Source organism: Stomoxys calcitrans, chromosome 1, assembly GCF_963082655.1.
Source record: "Stomoxys calcitrans chromosome 1, idStoCalc2.1, whole genome shotgun sequence".
Classification (NCBI taxonomy): Eukaryota; Metazoa; Arthropoda; class Insecta; order Diptera; family Muscidae; genus Stomoxys; species Stomoxys calcitrans.
Window position 1 is genome coordinate 247,696,676 of NC_081552.1, and position 22,451 is coordinate 247,719,126.

Genomic DNA, 22,451 nt, shown 5'->3' on the forward strand with positions numbered 1-22,451 from the left:
TCTCCCGATATAGGGTATTGAAGCTATAAAAAATCCATTTATTACCCGAATTCGATGAAATTTGGCACAGTGTGTTCTAGTAGCCTCCTACCGATTCCTGTCAAATGTGGTACAGATCGGACCATATTTGGATATAGCTGCTACATATACCGATCTCCAGATATTGTGTAACGAACCTTTAAAAGTAGCATTTTTCATCTTATTTCGATGAAATTTGGCAAGACGACTTGCGGTACCCCTTTAAACCTTTTTGTTTAATATTGTCCAGATCGGACCATATTTGGATATAGCTGAAGCATTTATTGGAATTTGACCCTCTATCGGCAGATTGGTCTATATAGCAGCTATATCCAAATATGGTCCGATTTGGCCCATTCAAGAACTTAACCAGCGTGCGTGCGTACTTTTTCAAATATATATGAGCTATATGAAGTTATTGACCGTACATGTCATGCCCTATAAGTCATAGAAAAATATCACCTTGGAAATTTAAGACAAATTGAATAATAATTGCGCTCTCAAGATGCTCAGATTTAGATATAGCTCTCATATATATGTATCGCCCGATTTGCACTTAAATGGCCGTAGTAGCTACAGTTTTCAACCGATCCGCACAAAATTTAGCACGGACTGTTTTGTTATTGGTCTTAAGATATCTTAAAAATTTCATCAAAATCGGTTCAGATTTGGATATAGCTCCCATATATATCTTTCGTCCGATTTGGAGTTTTAAGGCTGTAGAAGCCACAATTCTGGTCCGATCTGCATTAAATTTGGCGTGGAGTCGTTTTTTTGAAGTTTTAATGTATGTACAACATTTCATAAAAATCGGTTCAGATTTAGATATAGCTCCCATATATATCGTTCATCCGATTTGGTCTTTTAAGGCTGTAGAAGCCACAATTTTGGTCTGATATTTACAAAATTTGACACGAGGTGCTTTATTTAACGTCTGCATATGTGTGTAAAATTTCATAGAAATCGGTTCAAATTTACATATAGCTCCCATATATATCTTTCATCCGATTTGGTCTTTTACGGCTGTAGAAGTCACAATTTGGGACCGATCATTACAAAATTTAGCACAAAGTGTTTTTTTGGACGTCCTAATATGTGTGCAAAATTTCATTGAAATCGGTCCAGATTTAGATATAGCTCCCATATATATCTTTCATCCGATATGGCCTTTAAAAGCTGTAGAAGCCACAATTTCAGTCCGATCTTTACAAAATTTGGCATGAGGTGCTTTATTTGGCGTCTTCATATTTATGCAAAATTTCATAGAAATCGGTTCAGATTTAGATATAGCTCCCTTATATATATTCGTCCGATTTGCAGTAATACAACAACAACATGGTCATTTGTTAACCGATTCTCTCGAAATTCGACAGGAAGGATTTTCTTATGACCCTCAATATTATTGGTGAATTTCATAAAAATCGGTTAAAATTTAGATATAGCTCTCATATATACCTTTCATCCGATTTGGTCTTTTAAGGCTGTAGAAGCCACAATTTTGGCCCGATCTTTACAAAATTTGACATGAAGTGCTTTATTTGACGTCTTCATATGTGTTCAAAATTTCATAGAAATCGGTTCAGATTTTGATATAGCTCCCATATATATCGTTCATCCGATTTGGTCTTTTAAGGCTGTAGAAGCCACAATTTTGGTCCGATCTTTACAAAATTTGGCATGAGGTGCTTTATTTGGCGTCTTCATATTTATGCAAAAATTCATAAAAATCGGTTCAGATGTTGATATAGCTCCCATATATATCTTTCATCCGATTTGGGGTTTTAAGACTGTAGAACCCACAATTTTGGTCCGATCTTCACCAAATTTAGCGTGGAGTCGCTTTTGTAAAGTGTCAATGTATGTGCAACATTTCATAAAAATCGGTTCAGATTTAGATATAGCTCCCATATATATCGTTCATCCGATTTGGTCTTTTAAGGCTGTAGAAGGCACAATTTTGGTCCGATCTTTACAAAATTTGGCATGAGGTGCTTTATTTAGCGTCTTCATATTTATGCAAAAATTCATAGAAATCGGTTCAGATTTAGATATAGCTCCCATATATATCGTTCATCCGATATGGCGTTAAAAGGCTGTAGAAGCCACAATTTCGGTCCGATCTTTACAAAACTTGGCACGAGATGTTTTATTTGACGTCTTCACATGTGTGCAAAATTTCATAAAAATCGGTTTAGATTTTGATGTAGCTCCCATATATATCTTTCATCCGATTTGGTCTTTAAAGGCTGTAGAAGCCACAATTTTGGTCCGATCTTTACAAAATTTGGCGTGGAGTGCTTCATTTGACGTCTTCGTAGGTGTGTAAAATATCATAGAAATCGGTTCAGATGTTGATATAGCTCCCTTATATATCTTTTATCCGATATGGCCTTTTAAGGCAGTAAAATCCACAATTTTGGTCACATCTCTACAATATAGGGCATGAGATGTTCTATTTCATATCCCAGTATGTGTCAATAAAATTGGCACAGGTTTCGATATAACTACCATATAATCTTTTATCAGATATGGCCTTCTGAAGATGTGGAAATCCAAATCTTTTGTCTTATGTTAGGAAAATCTGACGAGGTTCTAAATTTTGGAATTTCAATTGGTATCCAAATTAAAGTCTGACTAGATTTCGAGATAAGTCCTACATACACTGTGGTGGTGTAGGGTATTATATAGTCGGCACCGACGGACTTTTGCCTTTCCTTACTGGTTTTAATTGCAGCTGTTTTTAGTTTCTCATAGTTTAAATATTAAAATTCTAATTTCGATCTCTGATCAAATCAATTGGTATAAAATGCTTGAGCTAATTCTAATTCAAATCCAATATTAGAAATTATTTTTATACAAAAAAAAGTCTGCATTTATCAGACCATTTAGTTTTCATTTACAATTAGCTTATCTGCCTTTTACACTTCGACTTTGGACAACAATAATAACGAATGGCCAAGGTGTAGGTAGCCCATAAATGCTACTGACCAAAAACAAATTCGAAAATCTTGGCCAATTATCAAGTCGATTGGAAGCGAATCGCAACGAAACGAATGAAAGCGACAACACCTGATCGAAATTAGACAAATTACAATTATTCCCAGTAAATGTTGCCTCTAAATTTGAATCCAAGTCCGTCACGCAGGCAACTTGTTTCGATTTAATAACGATAATAACGATACGTGTTGTCACCGTAATTATCGACATGAGCCAATGGATTATGGAAAACATAGCCTTAATTCACTTATTTGTATGTAATCTATTAAAATCTAAAGCAATCAAATTAAAACAAATTTCATTTCAATTCAGTGCTGCAGCGCTTACTCGTTTACTGCGCTCCTGAAATCTAATTAAACTGTGTGGCGCACATGGCGCAAATAATTTTGCCATTTGCATGTGGGTTGCAAGTGAGTGAGTGAATGAGTGAATGAGTGGTGGCGGTCGCACACAAATGTTGGCGATTTCACCATTATAACACCCCAATCAACATTGCAGAAGTGGCAGAGAAAATAGATCAACAGATGTGCTCGAGGGCATGCAGGCAATGAAAGGAGTATCACTTGAATAAATGAAGCAAGTAAAAAGGCGTTAAGTTCGGCCCGGCCGAACTTTGGATACCCACCACCTCGGGTATGTATGTAAACCACCATTCGTCATAATCCGGTTAAAAATGCATACCTTATGCCCCATAGCAGCTGTAGCGAAATATGGTCCGATTTGGACCAAATACTAATCGGTACAAGTCATTGTTCACTTGTGCATAACAAACCAGCAAGATAGGGCAAAAGTAGGGCGGTAGAATACCCTACACCTACCCTATAAGTGCCATGTGGTGGCTCTAGGGGTGAAAATCGGGCGATATACATATATGACAGCTATATATAAATCTGAGCCGATTTCAATGAAATTCACCAGAAATATTGAGAGTCCCATGAAAATCCTTTCTGCAAAATTTCGACAGAATCGGATAACAAATGATCACGTTTTCGCAATATTTCTCAAAATCGGACAAATATATGTATGAGAGCTATATCTAAATCTGAACCGATTTCGAGCAAACTCCTCAGATACTGTGACAGTCATCGAGGAAAGTGTTTTGCAAAAATTTTGGCAAGATGGAGCAATAAATGCGCTTACAGTGGCTCTAGGAGTTAAAATCGGGCGATATATATATATATGAGAGCTATATCTAAATCTGAACCGATTTCCATGACACTCACCAGTGCTATTGAGACTCAAGAGAAAATCCCTCCTGCCAAATTTCGAGAAAATCAATCAACAACAGACCATTTTATTGCAGTATTACTGCAAATCGGACGAACATATATATGAGTGCTATATCTAAATCTGAACCGATTTCGAGCAAACTCCTCAGACACTATGGCAGTCATCGAGGAAAGTGTTTTGCAAAATTTTGGCAAGATGGAGCAATAAATGCGCCTGCTGAGACTCTAGAAGTTAAAATCGGGCGATATATATATATGAGAGCTATATCTAAATTTGAACCGATTTCCATGACACTCACCAGTGATATTGAGAGTCAAGAGAAAATATCTCCTGCCAAATTTCGAGAGAATCGGTTAACAAAAGACCATTTTATGGCAATATTACCGCAAATCGGACGAACATATATATGGGAGCTATATCTAAATCTGAACCGATTTTTACCAAACTCTACGTATATTGTGGTAGTCGTCGAAGAAAGCATTGTGCAATATTTTAGCAAGATGGAGCAATAAATGCGCCTGCTGAGACTCTAGAAGTTAAAATCGGGCGATATATATATATGAGAGCTATATCTAAATCTGAACCGATTTCCATGACACTCACCAGTACTATTTAGACTCAAGAGAAAATCCCTCCTGCCAAATTTCGAGAAAATCGATCAACAACAGACCATTTTATTGCAGTATTACTGGAAATCGGACGAACATATATGTGTGAGCTATAACTAAATCTGAACCGATTTCCATGAAATTCACCAATAATGTCGACGGTCATAAAAAAATCAATTCTGCCAAATTTCGTGAGGATCGGTTAACAAATGACCATTTTATTGCAGTATAAACGTGCTTGCAGTGGCTCTAGGAGTGAAAATCGGACGGTATATATATATATATATATATATATGGTTATAATACCCTGTACCACAATAGTGATGAAGGGTATAAAAATTGATCTTCTTAGTAGCTATATCTAAAAATAAGCAGATCTGAACCATATACGACACGGATGTCGAAAAGCCTAACATAAGTCACTGTGTAAAATTTCAGTGAAATTGGATTATAAATGCGCCTTTTATGAGTCCAAGACTTTAAATCGACATATTGGTCTATATAACAGCTATATCCAAACCTGGACCGATCTTGGCCAAGTTGCAGAAAAATGTCGAAGAGCCTAATACAACTCACTGTTCCAAATTTCGGCGAAATCCGACAATAAATGCGCCTTTTATGGGCTTAAAACCTTAAGTCGAGAGATCGGTCTATATGGCAGCTATGTCCAAATCTGAACCGATTTGAGCCAAGTCGCAGAAATTTGTTGAGGGGCTTAACTTAAATCACTGTCCCAAAATACGACAACATCGGACAATAACTGCGCCATTTATGAGCCCAAAACCTTAAATCGAGAGACCGGTTTATATGACAGCTATATCCAAATCTGGACCGATCTGTGCCACTTTGCAGAAGTATACCGAGGGGCTTATCCTAACCCACTGTCCCGAATTCCGGCGACATCGGACAATAAATGCGCCTTTTATGGGCCCAAAACCTTAAATCGAGTGATTGGTCAATATGGCAGCTATATCCAAATCTGAACCGATCTGTGCCGTTATGTAAAAGTATGTCGAGGGGCTTATCCTAACTCACTGTCCCGATTTTCGGCGACATCGGACAATAAATGCGCCCTTTATGGGCCCAAAACCTTAAATCGAGAGATCGGTCTATATGGCAGCTATATCCAAATCTGAACGGATCTGGGCCAAATTGCAGAAGTATGTCTAGGGGCTTAACTTAACTCACTCTCCAAAATTTCGGCGACATCGGACAATAAATGCTCATTTTATGGGCCCTAATCCTTAAATCGGCGAATCGGTCTATATGGCAGCTATATCCAAATCTGAACCTATTTGTGCCATTTTGCAGAAGTATACCGAGGGGCTTATCCTAACCCACTGTCCCGCATTCCGGCGACACCGGACAATTAACGCGCCTTTTATGGGCCCAAAACCTTAAATCGAGAGATTGGTCAATATGGCAGCTATATCCAAATCTGAACCGATCTGTGCCGTATTGTAAAAGTATGTCGAGGGGCTTATTCTAACTCACTGTACCAAATTTCGGCGACATCGGACAATAAATGCGCCTTTTATGGGCCCAAAAGCCTAAATCAAGTGATCGGTCTATATGGCAGCTATATCCAAATCTGAACCGATCTGTACCGCATTGCAGAAGTACGCCGAGGGGCTTAACTTAACACACTGTACCGAATTTTGGTGACAACGGACAATAAATGCGATCTCTATGGGCCCAAAACCTTAAATCGAGAGATCGGTCTATATGACAGCTGTATCCAAATCTGGACCGATCTGGGCCAAATTGAAGAAGGATTTCAAAGGGCCTCACACAACTCACTGTCCCAAATTTCATCACAATCGGAAAATAACTGTGACTTTTATGGGCCTAAGACCCTAAATCGGCGGATCGGTCTATATGGGGGCTAAATCAAGATATAGTACGATTTAGCCCATCTTCGAACTTAACCTGCTTATGGACAAATAAAGAATCTGTGCAAAGTTTCAGGTCAATATCTCTATTTTTAAGGACTGTAGCGTGATTTCAACAGGCAGACGGACAGACGGACGGATATGGCTAAATCGTCTTAGATTTTTACGCTGATCAATATATACCATATAGGGTCGGAAATGGACATTTCGATGTGTTGCAAATGGGATGACAAAATGAATATACCCCCATCCAGCGGTGGTGGGTACAAAAATCAGTCTTTCTTTCCATGTATTCTTATAATCATTTGTGGAATAAGACTCTCATATATGGGCTGCTATTGCAAAGTGCTCCCTGAAGGGACTCTTGTGCCTTCACTGCTTGATTTACTACTCTTTATACCCTCTAGCATAGGATGGGGGTTAACTTATTTCGTCATTCTGTTTGTAACACCTCAAAATAAGCGTCCGAGACTCCATAAAGAATAGGGTTACCCAAAAAGTAATTGCGGATTTTTCATATAGTCGGCGTTGACAAATTTTTTCACAGCTTGTGACTCTGTAATTGCATTCTTTCTTCTGCCAGTTATCAGCTGTTACTTTTAGCTTGCTTTAGAAAAAAAGTGTAAAAAAAGTATATTTGATTAAAGTTCATTCTAAGTTATATTAAAAATACGTTTACTTTTTTTTTTAAAAAATCCGCAATTATCTTTTGGGCAACCCAATATATGTTAATACTTGATTGTCATGTCATTTTAAGTCGATCTCGCCATATCCGTCCCTCCGTGCGTCCGTCCGTCCGTGCGTCCGTCCGTCCGTGCGTCCGTCCGTCCGTGCGTCCGTCCGTCCGTGCGTCCGTCCGTCCGTGCGTCCGTGCGTCCGTCCGTCCGTGCGTCCGTCCGTTCGTCAGTCCGCGCGTCCGTCAGACCGTCCGCCAGACCGTCCGTCCGCGCGTCCGTCCATGCGTTCGTCAGTCCGTGCGTCCGTTCGTATGTGCGTCCGTCAGTCTGTGCGTCCGTCCGTGCTTCCGTCCGTGCGTCCGTCCGTCCGTCTGTCTGTCGAAAGCACGCTAACTTTTGAAGGAGTAAAGCTAGGCGCTTGAAATTTTGCACAAATACTTTCTATTGGTGTAGGTCGGTTGGGATTGTAAATGGGTCAATTCGGTCCATGTTTTGATATAGCTGCCATATAAACCGATCTTGGGACTTGACTTCTTGAGCCTCTAGAGGGCGCAATTCTTATCCGATTTAATTGAGAAATTACACGTAGTGTTTTGGTATCACTTCCAACAACTGTGCTAGGTATAGTTCAAATCGGTCCATTTTTTGATATAGCTGTCATATAAACCGATCTGGGGTCTTGAATTCTTGAGCTTTTAGAAGGCGCAATTCTTATCCGATTTGATTGAAAAATTGCACGTAGTGTTTTGGTATCACTTAAAACAACTGTGTTAAGTATGATTCAAATCGGTTCATAACCTAGTATAGCTGTCGTATAAACCGATTTTGGATCTTGACTTCTTGAGCCAATAGAGGGCGCAATTCTCATCCGATATGGCTGAAATTTTGCATGAGGTGTTTTGTTATAACTTCCAATGACTGTGGTAATTGTGGCGCATATCGGTCTATAACCTGATATAGCTGCCATATAAACCGATATGGGATCTTGACTTTTTGAGCCTCTAGAGGGCGCAATTGTCATCCGATTTGGCAGAATTTTTTTACAACGGCTTCCCTCATGACCGGACCATATCTTGATATCGCTCTAATAGCAGAGCAAATATTATCTCTTATCCTTTTTATACCCACCACCGAAGGATGGGGGTATATTCATTTTGTCATTCCGTTTGCAACACACCGAAATATCCATTTCCGACCCTATAAAGTATATATATTCTTGATCAGCGTAAAAATCTAAGACGATCTAGACATGTCCGTCCGTCTGTCCGTCTGTCTGTTGAAATCACGCTACAGTCTTTAAAACTTGAGATATTGAGCTGAAATTTTGCACAGATTGTTTTTTTGTCCATAAGCAGGTTAAGTTCGAATATGAGCTATATCGGACTATATCTTGATATAGCCCCTATATAGACCGATCCGCCGATTTAGGGTTTTAGGCCCATAAAAGCCACATTTATTATCCGATTTTGCTGAAATTTGGGACAGTGAGTTGCGTTAGGTCCTTCGTCAATTTGGCCTTGATCGGTCCAAATTTGGATATAGCTGCCATATAGACCGATCCTCAGATTTAGGGTCTTAGGCCCATAAAAGCCACATTTTATATCCGATTTGGATGAAATTTGGCACAGTGAGTTTTGTTAGACCCTTCAATATCCTTCGTCAATTTGGCCCAGATCGGTCCAAATTTGGATATAGCTGCCATATAGACCGATCCTCAGATTTAGGGTCGTAGGCCCATAAAAGCCACATTTTATATCCGATTTTGCTGAAATTTGGGACAGTGAGTTGCGTTGAGCCCTTCGACATCCTTCGTGAATTTGGCTCAGATCGGTCCAAATTTGGATATAGCTGCCATATAGACCGATCCCCCGATTTATGGTCTTAGGCCCATAAAAGCCACATTTATTATCCGATTTTGCTGAAATTTGGGACAGTGATTTGCCTTAGGCCCTTCGACATCTGTCTTCTATTTGGCCCTGATCGGTTCAAATTTGGATATAGCTGCCATATAGACCGATCTCTCGATTTATGGTTTTGGGCCCATGAAAAGCGCATTTATTGTCCGATGTCGCCGAAATTTGGGATAATGACTTGTGGTGGGCCCTTCGATATTTGTCTTCAATTTGGCTCAGATCGGTCCAGATTTGGATATAGCTGCCATATAGACCGATCTCTCGGTTGAACAATGACTTGTACTTATAAGCATTTGGTCCAAATCGGATGATATCTATAGAGCTGCTATGGGGCATAAGGTATGCATTTTTCACTGGATTTTGACGAAATGTGGTTCACATATATACCCGAGGTGGTTGGTATCCAAAGTTCGGCCCGGCCGAACTTAACGCCTTCTTACTTGGTTTTGCCTAAGAAGAGATACCGCTTAAGAACTCGACCAATGCGATCCATGGTGGAGGGTATATAAAATTCGGCCCGGCCGAACTTGACACTCTTTTAATTGTTTTTGTTTTCTCCACATTATCTCACTGACTTCGTATCTAAACTTTTCTATTTCAACTGTTGTCGTTCACCATGTGTGTGAGTGAGTATCGAAGCGACAAATCAATAAAACAAAAAATTTTACAACTGCAAAATAAAGAACCACTGAAAATCACAGAACGGGAACAAAAACAGAAATCGGAAAAAAAACCTAATACGTGTTAATTTAGTTGTTAATTAGAATTCTGGTATTGGTTAACAAGATACCGAACAGAAACGTATGGTCAAACTATATGGTCATTCTAATGCCAGGAGTTAACTACCAAGAAAGACAGTCAAGCAAGCCAAAGGACGGACAGACAAATTATTCATATGAACAATTAGAAGAAAAAAAAAAATGCTACAAAAAAAGTGTCTACGTTCCAGTTCCGAGTCCACGAACGAGTGAAGTAAACTAAACAGTGAACTAAAGTGGTTTATGAAGTAGCTACAAACCACAAAGTCGCATTTGTTGTAGAAACTGAATATGGAATTAAAAAAACATGACAACTTGCAACTTGATGTTGTTACCAGAGTTGGTGCTGCTGTTGTTGCTCCAGCTAGCCATTGCTTGCTTTAGAAAAAGAAAATTGTTTGCCCACAAAATTGCATTCTAGTTCTCGTAATTTAAATGTTGTACGTTCATAATGTTGTTAAATTTTATGCAATTCAAAAAAAAAAGAAGAAAAAAGTTTGTGATCTTTTTTTTTCTTTATTTTCATAAAATATATTTTCTATGTTGCTGCTCTCCATACATGGCTGGGTGATAATTTTCAAAACATTGTTGGCTACTGCATGGAATGAGAAAAAATAAACAAATAGTGAAATTTGTTAGCGAAAGCATACAAACAAAGGTATGATAACTGGAAAATAGCCATCAGATGGAACCAGGAAATCCCTACTCATTTGGCAATTTAAAGAAGGTGCCCTCAAACCTTTACTCACTGTTTCAAATTTCGGGGAAATCGGGTAATAAATAAAGCTTTTATGGCTTTTAGACCCTTTATCGGGAGATCGGTCTATATGGCAGCTATATCTAAATATAGCCCGATCTATACCATATTTAGGTCAGTTGTCGGGAAGTCTTAAACCACTTACTGTTTCAAATTTCAGCAGAATCGGGTAAAAACTAAAGCTTTTATGGCCTTCAGACCCTCTATCGGGAGACCGGTCTATATGGCAGCTATATCTATATATAGCCCGATCTTTTCCATATTTGGGTCGGCTATTGAGAAGCTTTAAACTACTCACTGTTTCAAATTTCAGGGAAATCGGGTAATAAATAAAGCTTTTATGGCCTTCAGACCCTCTATCGGGAGATCGGTCTATATGGCAGCTATATCTAAATATAGCCTGATCTATACCATAGTTAGGTCAGTTGTCGGGAAGCCTTAAACTACTCACTGTTTCAAATTTCAGCAAAATCGGGTAAAAACTAAAGCTTTTATGGCCTTCAGACCCTTTATCGGGAGATCGGTCTATATGGCAGCTATATCTAAATATACCCCGATCTATACCATATTTGGGTCGGCAGTCGAGAAGCTTTAAACTACTCACTGCTTCAAATTTCTGGGAAATCGGGTAATAAATAAAGCTTTTATGGCCTTCAGACCCTTCACAGGGATATCGGTCTATATGGCAGCTATATCTAAATATGGACCGATCTGAATCATATTTAGGTCAGATATTGGGAGGCTTAGAACTGCTCACCATTCCAAATATCAGCGAAATCGGATAAAATATAAAGCTTTCATGGCCTTCAAACCCTTTATCGGCAGATCTGTCTATATAGCAGCTATATCTAAGTATGAACCAATCTGAACCATATTTAGGTCAGATGTCGGGGGGCTTAAAATAACCCACTCTTGCAAATTTCAGTGAAATCGGGTAATAAATAAAGCTTCTGTGGTCTTTAGACCCTTTATCGGAAGATCGGTCTATATGGTAGCTATATCTAAATATAGTCCGATCTGAACCATACTTAAGTCAGATATCGGGAGGCTTCAAATAACTCACTCTTGCAAATTTCAACGAAATCGGGTAATAAATAAAGCTTCTATGGTCTTTAGACCTTTTATCGGGAGATCGGTCTATATGGCAGCTATATCTAAATATAGCCCGATCTATACCATATTTAGGTCAGTTGTCGGCATGCCTTAAACTACTCACTGTTTCAAATTTCAGCGAAATCGGGTAAAAAATAAAGCTTTTATGGCCTTCAGACCCTTTACAGAGATATCGGTCTATATGGCAGCTATATCTAAATATAGTCCGATTTGAACCATATTTGGGTGAGATGTTGGGAGGCTTAAAACTGCTCACCATTCCAAATATCAGCGAAATCGGGTAAAAAATAAAGCTTTCATGGCCTTCAGACCCTTTATCGGCAGATCTGTCTATATAGCAGCTATATCTAAGTATGAACCAATCTGAACCATATTTAGGTCAGATGTCGGGGGGCTTAAAATAACCCACTCTTGCAAATTTCAGTGAAATCGGGTAATAAGTAAAGCTTCTATGGTCTTTAGACACTTTATCGGAAGATCGGTCTATATGGTAGCTATATCTAAATATAGTCCGATCTGAACCATATTTAGACCAGCTGTCGGGAAGCCTTAAACTACTCACTTTTTCAAATTTCAGCAAAATCTGATAAAAAATAAAGATCTTATTTGCATTAGACCCTTAATCGGAAAATCGGTCTATATAGCAGCTATATCCAAATATGGTGCGATTTGGCCTATTCAAAAATCTAACCAGCGTGCATCAGAAAGACGTATCTGGGCCAAATTTCAGCTCAATATCTCAAATTTTGAAGGCTCTAGAGTGATTACAACAGACGGACGGCTAGACACACGGACATCGTAAAGTCGTCTTAGAATTCTACAACGATCCGAAACATATATACTTTGTAGGGTCTTAAATTGATATTTCGATGCATTGCAAAAGGAATGACAAAATGAATATACCCCCTATCCTACAGTGGTGGGCATAAAAATAGTATCTCACTATGCTGGAAATTGTATTGGGTGTGTAGCAGCATTTCTTTTTACAAACAGATAGGAAAAATTTTTCTGGTAGGACGACCAAGGTGATGATATCGCTAACCTAAATAACTCATCATTCTGAAATTAATAATTTTTATACCCTCCACCATAGAATGGTGGTATACTAATTTGATCATTCTATTTGGAACTCCTCGAAATATTCGTCACGACATTTAAAGTCGACTTGGCATATCCTACCGTGTCACTGAACCATCACGCAGGGGATGTCCCCTATATATGCAGAGCATTGCGAAGGCAATTAGGAAAGTTAAGGTTTGGAGGGGGAAAAGAGGGAGTAGTGTTGATTGATATTCGTCTCAAATTTCTGAACGTCAATGGTGGTGGAAAAGACATTTGCCGGAAATCGATTCCACAAACGAATGGTTGGGGGGAAAATGAATCTTCTCGATAATGCATGGTTCGATCGACTGGGCAATCAATTACAAATGGGTGTGAGTTCCTGGCAAGTCTTATATTCCCGGTGAACATCCTAACGTCAGGGATAAGAAGACGAATATCAGTGGAACACACGCCATGAAAATAACGTTAGGGCAATACAACGCCACCCACATTCCGATGATGTTCAAGAGAAGCAATAGAGTTGGATACCCTACTGTCCCCAATCAACACCATCACTCTCCATGGAACCCGGTCAAGTGGCTACAAGGATGATTTTGGAACTCCTGCCCATATATCAGAGTTATATTCCATCCTCGGCCTGGCGTAGATAGTATAGATATAGAGAAGATCAGAAGAGTTGAAATATTTCTTGCATCGCTTAAGAAAGTCCATACACTTGAATTCTTTTTTGGATACTTGGAATACGTGTTTTGACCCACGGACATCACATTGTATCTCCATGCCCATAACATCTGACTGCTCAATATTTATACCCTCGATGGATATCGACGATTGTAGTGGATCAGTGAATCGCTTGTGGGACAAGAAACAGCACTGCGTCTTCTGTGCGTTAAAGTCTACTCTGTTCACTCTACCCCACTCGGAAATGGCCTGGGAGAGCGTCTCATCCATAATGCGCCTCCTGTCCACAATTTCTTGAGGACTGGACCTATGGTCAAATGAATATGAATGACACAGCCTACAGTCATCGGCAAATGAGTTGACTGGATTCGAAACCTGACCCAATTGATAGTCAATGAAAATAAGAAAAAAAGGGAAGGGGAAAGGACAGAGCCTTGTTGCACTCCTGCCGCACAATGTGTACTTATCTGATGAGAACCCATCTACAGAAACTCGTATAGTGCGATCTCTGAGAAAGCTGGATATAAATCGAACGAAAATATTACCGACTCCAAAAGTGACAAGCTTTGATAAAAGTGCACCGTGCCAGACCCTATCAAATGCCTTGGAGATATCCAGAGCTACGATCTTACTCTCACCAAACTGGTGGATAGAGGGACTCCATCGCGCCGACAAAAATGCCATTTGGTCTCCCATTGAGCGATTTCTGCGGAACCCATACTGTCTGTCGCTAAGAAGGCCATTGGACTCTAAGTGTCTGACAAGATGATGGTTTACTATACTCTCCAAACTTGAAGAGCGCGAATCATATCGCAATTGGCCGGTAATTCGCAGGGTTGTTCGCCCCACCTTTTTTTGGGGAGGGACTTAACGTTCACAACCTTCCAACGCGACGGAAAAACTCCCGCACGGTAAGCAAGGTTGAAAAGGTGGCATAGTGGGCGAGCAAGCGTCGAAGAACACTTACAAAGGACAAGTGTTGATATACCGACCGGGCCCGGAGATTTATTACGGAGAAGAACTAGCCGCTTGGATTGTAAATTGTAAATGGGCCATATCGGTCCATGTTTTGATATAGCTACCATGAAACCGGTCTGGGATCTTGACTTCTTGAGCCACTAGAGGGCGGAATTCTTATCCGATTTATATGACATTTTGCACGAGGTGTTTCGTTATAACTTTCAACCACTGTACCAAATATGGTTCAAATCGTTACATAATCTGATATAGCTTTCATATAAACCGATCTGGGATTTTGACTTCTTGAGCCTTTAGAGGGCGCAATTCCTATCCGAGTTGGCTGAAATTTAGCATAATGTGTTCCGATATGACTTTCAATAACTGTGCTTGGTATGGTTCAAATCGGTCTATAACCTGATATAGCTGCCATATAAACCGATCTGGGATTTTGACTTCTTGAGCCGCTAGAGGCCGCAATTCCTATTCGATTTGGCTGAAATTTCGCATGAGGTGTTTTGTTATGACTTCCAACAACTGTGTCAAATATGGTTTAAATCAGTTCATAACCTGGTATAGCTGTGATATAAACCTATCTGGGATCTTGACTTCTTGAGCCTCTAGAGGTCGCAATTATTATCCGATTTGCCTGAAATTTAGTACGACGGATTCTCTCATGACCATCAACATACGTGTGTATTATGGTCTGAATCGGTCTATAGCCCGATACAGCTCCCATCGATCGAAATCGATCTCTCTATTTTACATCTTAAGCCCCCAAAGGGCGCAATTCTTATTCGAATTGGCTGACATTTTACACAGGTCTCCAACACATAATTTAATTGTGGTACCCAACCCGAACCATATATTGATATCGCTCTAATAGCGGAGCAAATCTTTCCTTATATTCTGTTTTGCCTAAGAAGAGATGCCGGGAAAAGAACTCGACAAATGCGATCCATGGTGGAGGGTATTAAGATTCGGCCCGCTTTTACTTGGTTATCCTTTGTTTGCCTAAAAAGAGATACCGGGAAAGAACTCGACTAGCACGCTTTTACTTGTTTTTTACTGTAAGTGTTCTGTTCAAAGCATTTTGGTCCAATCTTCTATGCTTTTGTCAAATTTTAAACATTCACAGTAGATATGCCAATTCCTACAGCTATGCCATTATCCAAGATTATCCCCATAATCACCCATTTACGTGTTTGCACTTCTGGTTGGATGAGTAATGGTGGTCGGTGGTCTCCACCTCCAATGTTACCAAACGCTTGGATCACGCAAATGTAGTCTGTAGCGACATTTCAATGGCCCTGGCCCTCTTCTTCTTTGGCCTTCATTCCATCCAAGGAAATAAATTCTGCCCAACTGCCATGTGTAAAAAGTCAAACATATTTGGTGACTCTACATCATCCAGAGACGAAATGCATACTCCTCCCAGGGCATTGGCACTGCCAACCAAACGGCAAAAAGGATGGTCAATCACTATTGTCCCTAAATACACTATGCCATGCCTAGAGTACGTTTTGTGGCGTATGTCGCCGCTGTATGCCGCGTTGCGTCGCACACACGTCGCTTACTACATCGCTTCGCGTACTGTAAATTAGAGAACTTTCCCTGAGGCAAAGTAAACAACGATGATTTATTATTTTATAATTCGCTTTAGATGTGGAAACTTGACGAGGTGGACGTCTAACATGACCACTGAGCACTGACGACTGACTACTGCCACTGCCACTGCTACTTTCGGCGCGCAGAACATGACTGGCCAAAGACAGAAGATTGTGTCTTGGGCCGTCAGCAGGGACGTTGTAGGAAAAGGTTCATGAGAGAAAATAAGTAAAAGCGTGATAAGTTCTCTCGGGCTGAATCTTGGGTACCTTCCACCATGGATCGTATTTGTCGAGTTCTTTTCCTTGAATCTCTTCTTAGGCAAAAAAGGGGTAAAAGAAAAGATTTGCTCTGCTATTAGAGCGATATCAAGATATGGTCCGATTCGGACCACAATTAAATTATATGTTGAAGACCTGTGTAAAATGTCACCCAATTCGAATAAGCCACCAAAGAGCGCAATGCCCTTTGGTGGCTCAAGAAGTAAAATAGAGAGATCGATTTATATGGGAGCTGTACCAGGCTATAGACCGATTCAGACCATGATAAACACGAATGTTGATGGTCATGAGAGGATCCGTCGTACAAAATTTCAGGCAAATCGGTTAATAATTGCGACCTCTAGAGGCTCAAGAAGTTAAGATCCCAGATCAATTTATATGGCAGCTATATCAGGTTATGAGCTGATTTTAACCTTATTTGGCACAGTTATTAAAAGTCATTGTAAAATACGTCTTACAAAATTTCAGCCAAATCGGATAATAATTGCGACCTCCAGAAGCTCAAGAAATCGAGTCCCCAGATCGGTTTATATGACAGCTATATCAGGTTATGAACCGATTTGAACCTAACTTAGCACAATTGTTGGAAGTCATAGCGTAACACGTCTTGCAAAATTTCATTTCAATCGGATAAGAATTGCGCCCTCTAGTGGATCAAGAAGTCAAGACCCATGATCGGTTTACATGGCACCTATATCAGGTTATAGACCGATTTAAACCATACTTAGCACAGTTGTTGGATATGATAACAAAATACTTCGTGCAAAATTTCATTCCAATCAGATATGAATTGCGCCCTCTGGAGGCTCAAGAAGTCAAGACCCAAGATCGGTTTATATGACAGCTATATCAGGTTATAGACCGATTTGAACCATACTTAGCACAATTGTTGGATATCATAACAAAATACGTCGTGTAAAATTTTATTCCAATCGGACACGAATTGCGCCCTCTAGAGGCTCAAGAAGTCAAGACCCAAGATCGGTTTATATGGCAGCTATATCAGGTTATAAGCCGATTTGAACCAAACTTAGCACAGTGTTTGGAAGTCATAGCGAAACACGTCTTGCAAAATTTTATTCCAATCGCATAAGAATTGCGCCCTCTATAGGCTCTAGAAGCTCAAGAAATCAAGACCCAAGATCCGTTTATATGGCAGCTATATCAGGTTAAAGACCGATTTGAACCATACTTAGCACAGTTGTTGGATATGATAACAAAATTCTTCGTGCAAAATTTCATTCCAATCGGGTATGAATTGCGCCCTCTAGAGGCTCAAGAATTCAAGACCCAAGATGGGTTTATGTGACAGCTAAATCAGGTTATGAACCGATTTGAACCTTATTTGGCACAGTTGTTGTAACTCATAATAAAATACTTCGTGCAGAATTTCTTTCCAAATGAATAAGAATTGCGCCCTCTAGAGGCTCAAGAAGTCAAGACCCAAGATCCGTTTATATGGCAGCTATATCAGGTTATGAACCGATTTAAACCATACTTGGCACAGTTGTTGGATATCATAACAAAACACGTCTAGCGAAATTTAATTCCAATCGGATAAGAATTGCGCCCTCTAGAGGCTCAAGAAGTCAAGACCCAAGATCGGTTTATATGGCAGCTATATCAGGTTATAGACCGATTTGAACCATACTTAGCACAATTGTTGGAAGTCATAGCGTAACACGTCTTGCAAAATTTCATTTCAATCGGATAAGAATTGCGCCCTTTAGAGGCTCAAGAAGTCAAGACCCCAGATCGGTTTATATGGCAGCTATATCAGGTTATGAAGCGATTTGAACCATTTTTGGCACAGTTGTTGCATATGATAACAAAATACGTCGTGCGAAATTTCATTCGAATCGGATAAGAATTGCGCCCTTTAGAGGCTCAAGAAGTCAAGACCCCAGATCGGTTTATATGGCAGCTATATCCAAACATGAACCGATTTGACCCATTTGCAATACCAACAGACCTACACTAATAAGAATTTTTTGTGCAGAATTTCAGGTGGCTAGCTTTACTCCTTCGAAAGTTAGCGTGCTTTCGACAGACAGACGGACGGACAGACTCACTGACAGACGGACGGACATGGCTAGATCGACATAAAACGTCATGACGATCAAGAATATGCTTTGTGGGATCTGAGACGAATATTTCGAAGAGTTACAAACAGTATGAGGAAATTAGTATACCCCCACCCTATGATGGAGGGTATAAAATTGACTACGCCCATGGCCACTATCATTGCTATTAGCTGGCGTTTGTTGCATTCAGTTTTCTTGTGGTAGCTGCCAGCTCCTTCTCTGCCCTAACTGAACATGGTGCTGTTTTGTCTATTAAGTTTATAGAATTATAAACGAGATACAATTCACTTCTTTTCGCAGCACTATTATTGTCCAATCGCACTGCTTCTTTTAGTTTTTTTTTGCAAACCTCTTCCTCTAAATCCCTGTAAAGAATTTACATCATCAAAAGTGATTATTTGAGCTGTGAGCAGCAGCGTTGAGGAATAGTTGTCTGTCTGTCCCCATATCTACCGACGTTTCGATCCAGTTTTTTGATGTGAATGTTTCCCTATAGTGTGTCTTGGAGAGTTTTCTTTCTGTTTCATTGGTTTTTGCGAGTGGCAAAGAAGATTTTTCTTTGGCTATTCCTTTCATCACTGCTGTCCGTCCTTCTGTATTCCCAGTATCTATAATTCATTTCCGAGGTTTTTTTTAGATTTTGTTTACATCTCTCTTGCACTCGCTGGACACAATCTAAGCCCAGAAGCAATTTTTGAAATCATAGACATTCGCATACACATAAAATTTTATAAAATGACCATAATTTCTCTTTCCGAAGCGATAATTCTTCATACTTGATTGAGCTGGAGGAGCTGAGTGTGGCGCATACGAGTTGTCCGCGGCTGTTGGCCATTCAGAAGGCGTAGGATATCAATGATAAAATATAGCAGAGTTGCCCCCAGATATGTCCACGAATATAGAAATTTACATAAAATTACTGGGTTTCCTGTTACTTGGCTTACATCTAAATTAAATGAGAGAAGCTAGTGGATCGGATGGGTGGGCCCTACATTCTGTTTAAGTAAAATGATGTGACCATTAGGAAGATTTGTTATCTTAGCGTTCATGTTGCTCATTTAGTGTTGCTGTTTATCTAAATCTGAGGTCCAAACAGCAAAACCTGATGACCTAGTTGGATGTATAGATCTCTCGACATTCATGCTGAGAATGGCCCAGACCAGGTCCAAGAGACCAAACTGGTAATCTAAGGATTTGAGAAATCTAAAGGCTTAAAGTGATTATGAGTTGCATTAGCCACCACCATATCATTGCCGAATGTGACCAATTTTGAGAAATATTGGGTTGCCCAAAAAGTAATTGTGGATTTTTTAAAAGAAAATAAAGGGTGATTTTTTTGAGGTTAGGATTTTCATGCATTGGGATTTCAGACATGGTGTCAAAGAGAAAGATGCTCAGTATGCTTTGACATTTCATCATGAATAGACTTACTAACGAGCAACGCTTGCAAATCATTGAATTTTATTACCAAAATCAGTGTTCGGTTCGAAATGTGTCAATTCACCGTTCAGCGATGAGGCTCATTTCTGGTTGAATGGCTACGTAAATAAGCAAAATTGCCGCATTTGGAGTGAAGAGCAACCAGAAGCCGTTCAAGAACTGCCCATGCATCCCGAAAAATGCACTGTTTGGTGTGGTTTGTACGCTGGTGGAATCATTGGACCGTATTTTTTCAAAGATGCTGTTGGACGCAACGTTACGGTGAATGAACACATTTCGAACCGAACACTGATTTTGGTAAAAAAATTCAATGATTTGCAAGCGTTGCTCGTTAGTAAGTCTATTCATGATGAAATGTCAAAGCATACTGAGCATCTTTCTCTTTGACACCATGTCTGAAATCCCACGTGATCTGTCAAATACTAATGCATGAAAATCCTAACCTCAAAAAAATCACCCTTTAAATGCATTTTTAATAATATACTTTTTTTACACGTTTTTTTTTCTAAAGCGAGCTTAAAGTAGCAGCTGATAACTGACAGAAGAAAGAATGCAATTACAGAGTCACAAGCTGTGAAAAGTTTGTCAACGCCGTCTATATGAAAAATCGGCAATTACTTTTTGGGCACCCCAATATAATCTGTGTAGAAAACTTCATAACTAAATGCTGCTAGCACAACATATTCTCAAAATATTCATTATTCCCTCCACCATAGGATGGGGGTATACTAATTTCGTCACTCTGTTTGTAACTACTCGAAATATTCGTCTAAGACCCATAAAGTATTTATATTCTTGATCGTCATGACATTTTAAAACGAACTAGCCATGTCCGTCCGTCTGTCGGTCCGTCCGTCCCTCTGTCTGTCGAAAACACACTAACTTTCGAAGGAGTAAAGCTAGCCGCTTGAAATTTTGCACAAGTACTTCTTATTAAAGTAGGTCGGTTGGGATTGTAAATGGGCCATATCGGTCCATGTTTTGATCTAGCTGCCATATAAACCGATCTTGGGTCTTGACTTCCTGAGCCTCTATAGGGCGCAATTCTTATTCGATTGGAATGAAATTTCGCACAACTTGTTTTGTTATCATATCCAACAACTGCGCCAAGTATGATTCAAATCGGTTCATAAACTGATATAGCTGCCATATTAACCGATCTTGGGTCTTGACTTCTTCAGCCTCTAGAGGGCGCAATTCTTATCCGATTGGAATGAAATTTTGCACAACGTGTTTTGTTATGGTATCCAACAACTGTGCCAAGTATGGGTCAAATCGGTCCATAACCTGATATAGCTGCCTTATAAACCTATCTTGGATCTTGAATTCTTGAGCATCTAGAGGGCGCAACTTTTATCCGATTGGAATGAAATTTTGCACAATGTGTTTTGCTCAGGTATCCAACAACTGTATTTAGTATGGTTCAAATTGGTCAACAACCTGATATAGCTGCCATAAAGTCCCCAGATCGGTATCTGGGGACTTGACTTCTTCAGCCTCTAGAGGGCGCAATTACCATCCGATTTGTCTTAAATTTTGCATGATGCGTTTTGTTATGGTAACCAACAACTGTGCTAAGTATGGTTTAAATCGGTCAGTAACCTGATATAGCTGCCTTATAAACCGATCTTGGGTCTTGACTTCTTGAGCCTCTAGAGGGCGCAATTTTTATTCGATTGAAATGAAATTTTGCACAACGTGTTTTGCTATGATGTCCAACAACTGTGCTTAGTATGGTTCAAATCGGTTCATAACCTGATACAGCTGCCATGTAAACCGACCTGGGGTCTTGATTTCTTGAGCCTCTAGAGGGCGCAATTCTTATCCGAATGGAATTAAATCGGTTCATGTTTGATGTAGCTGTCATATAAACCTATCATGGGTCTTGAATTCTTCAGCCTCTAGAGGGCGCAATTTTTATCCAATTGGAATGAAATTTCGCACAACGTGTTTTTTTATCATATCCAACAACTGTGCTTAGTATGGTTCAAATCGGTCCATAACCTGATATAGCTGCCATATAAACCGATCTTGCGTCTTGACTTCTTGAGCCTCTAGAGGACGCAATTTTTATCCTATTTGAATGAAATTTTGCATGCGATGTTTCGCTATGACGTCCAATAACTGAGCTGAGTACGGTATAAATCGGTCCATAACCTGATATAACTTCCATATAAACCGATCTTGCGTCTTGACTTCTTGAGCCTCTAGAGGACGCAATTTTTATCCGATTTGTCTGAAATCTTGCATGATGTGTTTTGCTATGACTTCCAAGAACTGTATTAAGGATGGTTTAAATCGGTCTATGACCTGATATAGCTGCCATATAAACCGATCTGGGGTCTTGACTTCTTGAGCCTCTAGAGGGCGCAATT